Source organism: Sardina pilchardus, chromosome 1 (genome assembly GCF_963854185.1).
Source record: "Sardina pilchardus chromosome 1, fSarPil1.1, whole genome shotgun sequence".
NCBI classification, from domain to species: Eukaryota; Metazoa; Chordata; class Actinopteri; order Clupeiformes; family Clupeidae; genus Sardina; species Sardina pilchardus.
Genome location: NC_084994.1, coordinates 4,880,555 through 4,887,114, shown reverse-complemented (window position 1 = coordinate 4,887,114; position 6,560 = coordinate 4,880,555). Strand labels below are relative to the sequence as shown.

General features: G+C 37.5%; 1 long non-coding RNA gene across 1 annotated transcript; it reads right to left on the bottom strand.

Moving 5' to 3' along the window:
* Positions 1 to 555: 555 nt before the first annotated feature.
* On the bottom strand, positions 556 to 3,137 carry LOC134082090 (uncharacterized). The gene is made up of 3 exons (XR_009939566.1): positions 3,056 to 3,137; positions 1,637 to 1,766; positions 556 to 925 (listed from the first exon to the last, which is right to left on the bottom strand). It is a non-coding gene; the product is annotated as an uncharacterized LOC134082090 (long non-coding RNA).
* Between the last annotated feature and the right edge of the window lie 3,423 nt (positions 3,138 to 6,560).

Genomic DNA, 6,560 nt, shown 5'->3' with positions numbered 1-6,560 from the left:
CAGGTGTAAAAGTAGGTATGCAACAGCAAAGACAACTTTGGCAGATATTATTCAAATATAAACGTTGATGGGTATGTATATTTCACAGTAACAGTTCTCTATGTGAATAGTTAACAGACTGTAGTTATCCGTAATGGTTCAGAGTCTTTATAAAGTTCAGAGTATGAGCTTTCACACAAAATATTTACTTAAGCTTAATTATTGATTAAATGATCAAATATGGCACTGGAACTGTTAGGTAGAGGTAACACTTGATGACACTGATGAAGAATGAGAGGCAGCCCTTGAGATCAGTTTTATGCAGAACTAGGATGGAATGTTGAAGTCCTCACACAGCCCAGGTTCAGTCTTGCAGCACAGCTCAGGTCTAAAAGTAGATATGCAACAGCAAAGACAACTTTGACAGAAATTATTCAAATATACAAACGTTGTATGTAAGGTATGTAAAAGTTAACAGAAATAGTTCTCTATCTGAATAGTTCACAGATAGTTCTTAGTATGTTTCAGAGTCTTTATACAGTTCAGAGTATGTGTGGTCAGAATATGATCAATTCTTGTCGTTATATGTTTGCAGGTATGTTTGTAGGTATGTTATGTTAAAGGATGCTGCTGGTTCAGAGTGGTATTCAAGTTTCCAAGTTTTCAAGTTTCAAAGGAGTATTCAAGTTTCAAAGGAGTATTCAAGTTTCAAAGGAGTATTCAAGTTTCAAAGTCAAAGAAGTTGTCTGAGGGGACACAGTTATATGTAAAGAGTAGAGTATGTGCAGTCAAGTATGTTCTCAGAAAGTGTCACTTGTCGTTATATGTTTGCAGGTAGGCGTAAGTGGGTTCTGTTGTATATGAGTGCAGTGCAGGGTGTGCAGACAGACAGGCACAGTGTCACAAGTGACAGACACCACTCTGACAGGGCTGGTCTGGAACAAGCCTGAAAGGGAAACAAAAGAGAAACACATGTTAAACACTTCCAAAAATAAGGAACACAGCAACATTGCTGCTTTGCTTGCTTCACAGTGAAAAAGCATTATTGTTTCTATTTGTTTCAGCAATATGCCGGTAATAGTTATAGGATGAATTAAGTGAAGTGAGCAAAGAAAACTAATACAAAATTCAGCACAGCTGTATATTATGTAGATTAGGAGCAGATTTTGTAGGCAGCTGCATATTAGATTGTCAGCCATCACCCTTTATGGGTTAAAAACTTGTGATGGTTGATTATATGATGGTTACTTTAAATAAAAAGAACATGGATGGCGACATGGTAGGCACTTACAAGAATACTTAATCCGTTTTTTCATATTAAACCAGGTTATTCCATTAACTAAGACAAGTTGATACATACCTAGTCTTACCTGCTTAGAAATGCACATTTTATTTTGTCTCACCATACTTGGTTGTGTGACTACTCGTGTTATTATATTTTAATAGGGAAAACATGGAGATGTTTGGTCGTTTCTAAATTAATTTCTGTTTGGATTCTAATGAATGAACTGGGCTAGCTAAATGCTATCAAAGTAGCGCCGCGCACCAGAGCCAGTGAGTGCACGCATAGAAACGTGAGAGGTATGCATCAACTCGTCTTAATTGAGGGAATAACATAGTTTAATATGAAAAAACGGTGAAATGTTCCTGAATGTACCTGAAAAGTCTGCAGCACCACAAAGAAGGCAGGATGGAGATTTTCTTTTTTCAATGGCAAAAACAGCCGCACCACAAGGGAAGGTTGAGAGGGAAGGTGGAGAGGGAGTCTTTAAAAAGACTATTGTTCTCTGTTGTGAATAAAGAAAAATGTGTGAAATTGAGACCACTGATATAACATTACAATGCAACACAATAACATTAATTTAACAAAATGCAGCACAATCTGTGTGATAGGCTATATGGCATGACTTGTACTCAGGCTTAGAAATACGTTTGTTTGCTGTAACATTAGAATCAGAAACAAATTGGGCTAGTAGATTGGTAGGCTAGATATTTTTCAGCTACAAGTCTATTTTTGTGTTTGATCATCCTGTGCCATTGTGTCCATTGCCCATGTGCCTATGGAGGTTGCTTTTACAGGTATGTTGGCAACATCTAGATTCTAGCATGTATTATGTGCTGGCCTTGACATACATGTCCGAGTTCAAAGCAACGCTTCTGCGTTGGCCAATTGTTTCTCTATGCAAAGGCGTTCACGCCTTTATGTCTGTCTCGGCTTCGCGTTGTTACCGGCACCGAGGCTAATGCGACGCTCAAAGTTCGAAGTAGTTGGCGCTGACCTATTCACCGTTGTTGCCGTGGTTTAAGCATAAAATAAACTGGCAATAACCATATTTTCTGCTAGGATTTGAGAAGGATTCTTGAAAGATTGTCGTCTGTTGAGTGAAGAATGAGGGGCATTAGTTAAAAGACTACAATCTTTCAATAATGTTTCCCAAATCTTATCAGTGTAAGGTAGGCTTTAGCCAGCCAAATGCAAAAGACTGGCGTATTTTTCCAGAATGTTCGATGCGCCGCTGCCAGGTGTAGCCAGTTTTATTGAAACCGTCTAATCAGAGCTGGCAACACCAACATGTTAGACTTCACGAGTGCTACCCGACATCCGATTCATAGACGTTGTTTTTGATAATTTATACATCGAATAAAAGTGATGATAATGAATGTCACACGAAGTATTTGTAGTTAAAGTAGATAATAGCTGGTCAGACAGTTAACGTAGCCTATGTTAGCTGCCAACAGAGTGCTGCCAAACTCCATCGAAGATTGTATGTAGCTAACGTTACACCAACTTTCAAATAGCAGACTGAGTCAGCTATGCTACAATCCTACCAATTGTCGGAAACAATTCGTAAACATTGTTTTGGACAACATACACGTCGAATAAAAGTGATATAACAGGGAACAACTCACAAAGTCTATAGGTTTGGAAGATTTACCGTAACGTTAGTTAACGTGGTTGTTAGCTCGAAAGTTAACGTTAGCCAGTCGCGTTAGGTAGCCTACCAGACTCATTTAAGAAGAACTGTTAACTTCACCAAAATACCATAAGTGTTAACGTTAAACGAACAAAACTCACTTTGGAGGAAATGTGAAGAGTCACGGTAACTTCTGGTCGAAGTCTTCGAAGTTGAGGGCACAGTAGCAACGAGACACCTCAGCTGCAACACAGATGAAGCGAGAAAAAGCCAGGCGGGTTCTTCTTCTTCGAGTCAAAGCGCAAAGTGAAAATGTCAAGCGCGCGACTGTCTGTCTGAGTGATGTCACTGACTGAAGAGGTACGTTCAACCGCTCTGGTTTGTCCGGCTTGCGTCTATCGTTTTTCCAACCCACTGATTAACTTCCGCATGACGCGGATAGACGCGTCCGGCTTTGACCAAGTCAGTAAATTTTCTATTTGCGTATTTCATGTAACAGAGTTGATCCAAAGCGCTTGAAAATAAGTAAAATAGTTAAATAATAATAATAATAAATAAACAACAACAGTAATAACATAAATTGTAATGGGATTATAATAAAATAAAATAAAACCATTATCAGCATTCAGCAATCAAAAATTATGCAGTTTAAATAGACACAAAGAGAATAAGGCCTAGGGTATTTCATTTCAATGGTTGCTATTGGTGGCTATAGGCTACCCGGAGTTTTCATGATGCAGTTGTTTTGACTTTGGAATGGTTGAACAGTTAAATAGTGGAGTAGTTTAAATGGTTAGATTGTTTAATAGTGAATTGTTGTAGTGAAGACAGTTGTGGGCAGAGAAAACAGTTCAATAGGATATGTAACAATGCTAACTAGCTTAGTTGCGAGGACTTTTATTTTGAAACATTTGTTGCTAGGGTATCCATGGTGGCCACTATCAGGAATAAAGAAGTTACGGTAGTATATCATGTTGGTTGCTATGGAAACTGTCATAAATGCTTAATTTTAATGGTTGCTATGTTGGTTGCTAGGTATGTGGGGGTTTCATATAGTTGACTGGAGGTATAGTTGATAAGTGACAGTTGGAAAGGTTGAACAGTTAAATAGTTGAGTAGTTTCAATGGTTAAATGATTTCAATGGTTGCTATTGGTGGCTATAGGCTACCTGGAGTTTTCATGATGCAGTTGTTTTGACTTTGGAATGGTTGAACAGTTAAATAGTGGAGTAGTTTAAATGGTTAGATTGTTTAATAGTGAATTGTTGTAGTGAAGACAGTTGTGGGCAGAGAAAACAGTTCAATAGGATATGTAACAATGCTAACTAGCTTAGTTGCTAGTGAGGACTTTTATTTTGAAACATTTGTTGCTAGGGTATCCATGGTGGCCACTATCAGGAATAAAGAAGTTACGGTAGTATAATCATGTTGGTTGCTATGGAAACTGTCATAAATGCTTAATTTTAATGGTTGCTATGTTGGTTGCTAGGTATGTGGAGGTTTCATATAGTTGACTGGAGGTATAGTTGATGATAAGTGACAGTTGGAAAGGTTGAACAGTTAAATAGTTGAGTAGTTTCAATGGTTAAATGATGTAATAGTGTTTTATTGCAGTGAGGACTTTTATTTTGAAACAGTTGTGGACAGAGAAAACAGTTTAACAGGATATGTAGTCTTCAGAGAGATTGTATGCTTAAAGCCTGAGAAAATGACAGTTGGTGCCCAGGTGGCCGGCCACCTGGCATAAGATTCTAATTGCTGCCGTGATGTCATAATGAGCAATGTTAAGTCTATGGGGGAAATTGTAATAGTTTTTAACTAATAGTTTAAAAAGTATAAAAGTTACAAAGTTGATATATACAAAGCCCACATCGCGTAAGTAAGATCTACGTAACACAGTTTGAATGAAGTTTCTACGTTAAACGGTTCAAGCTGAATTGCGTGCGTTAGAAGAAGAACTAGAAATGCAATTCCAAGGAATTACCAGTGCATGAAAATGCAAAAATAGATAGATAATGTAGATATGGTTGCTAAGGTGTAGCTAGAGTAAACATGGTGGTTGCATAGTTTACAGAGAGTTGATAGTGTGAAGGTAGACAGTTTAAAGATGAAACGTTCCAGTTCTAACTTAACTAATGATTTCTATTCATGTTAAAATGTTGATTAGCTAACTTAGCTAATGATTTCTAGCAGTTGTGCTAAAAATGCTAATTATGTTAGCAATGCTAACTTTACTAACAATGCTAACCAGGTTGATTAGCTAACTTAACCGATGATTTCTAGCAGTAATGCTAAAAATGCTAACTATGCTAACAATGCTAGATTTGCTAACAATGCTAACCAGGTTGATTAGCTAACTTAGTTGATGATTTTTTGCAGTTATGCTAAAAATGCTAACTATGCTAACAATGCTAACTAGCTAACTTGCTAGTGAGGACTTTTATTTTGAAACATTTGTTGCTAGGGTATCCATGGTGGCCACTATCAGGAAACAAGAAGTTACTGCAGTATAATCATGTTGGTTGCTATGGAAACGGTCATAAACACTTAATTTTAATGGTTGCTATGTTGGTTGCTAGGTACATGGAGGTTTCATGTAGTTGACTGGAGGCATAGTTGATGATAACTGACAGTTGGAATGGTTGAACAGTTAAATAGTTGAGTAGTTTCAATGGTCAAATGATTTAATAGTGTATTATTGCAGTGAGGACTTTTATTTTGAAACAGTTGTGGACAGAGGAAACAGTTAACAGGATCTGTAGTCTTAATGAGATTGTATGCTTAAAGCCTGAGACAGAAGGTGCCTCTCATATAGCGTTTACGCGTCCTCTCTCGCTCCTCACTGATCTACATAAAGAATGATGGAGCGGCAACAATGGGATAGTCTAGCCCTTCTTCTATCTTTCTTTATGTAGATCATTGAGGATCGAGGAGCGAGGGAGGACATATAAACGCTGCTTGAGAGGGACCCACAGTAAATACTTTAAAAGTTGTATGTAGATAGTCTAATTAATGTTGATAGACAGAATGTTTAGTGGATGTTGATAGGCAGATTGTTTAATAGATATTGATTGACAGTTTAATGGTGGATGAGTGAATGGTCTGAAGAAGATGAATGGATAGAAGGTTGGATGGAATGTGCCTTATATTCTTGTTAAGAGAGACACTGATACAGCTCTCTGAGAGTAGTTGACACAGGTGTAATCAATTTAACTGGCTAGTCTTAAGAGAGCCAGAGTGTACTCTTAAAGCCTGAGACAGAGTAAATAATTAAAAAGTTGAATGTAGATAGTCTAATTAATGTTGATAGACAGAGAGTTTAATGGATGTTGATAGACAGATTGTTTAATAGATGTTGATAGACAGTTTAATGGGTGGATGAGTGAATGGTCTGAAGAAGATGAATGGATAGAATGTTGAATGGAATGTGCCTTATATTCTTGTAGAATGGAGAGACACAGCTCTCTACTGAGAGTAGTGGATACAGATACAGGTGTAATCAATTTAACTGGCTAGTCTTAAGAGAGCCAGCCTGAGACAGAGTAGATTGTTTAAAAGTTGAATGTAGAACGTCTAATTGATGTTGATAGGCAGACTGTTTAGAATGGGTGGATGAGTGAATGGTCTGAAGAAGATGAATGGATAGAATGTTGAATGGAATGTGCC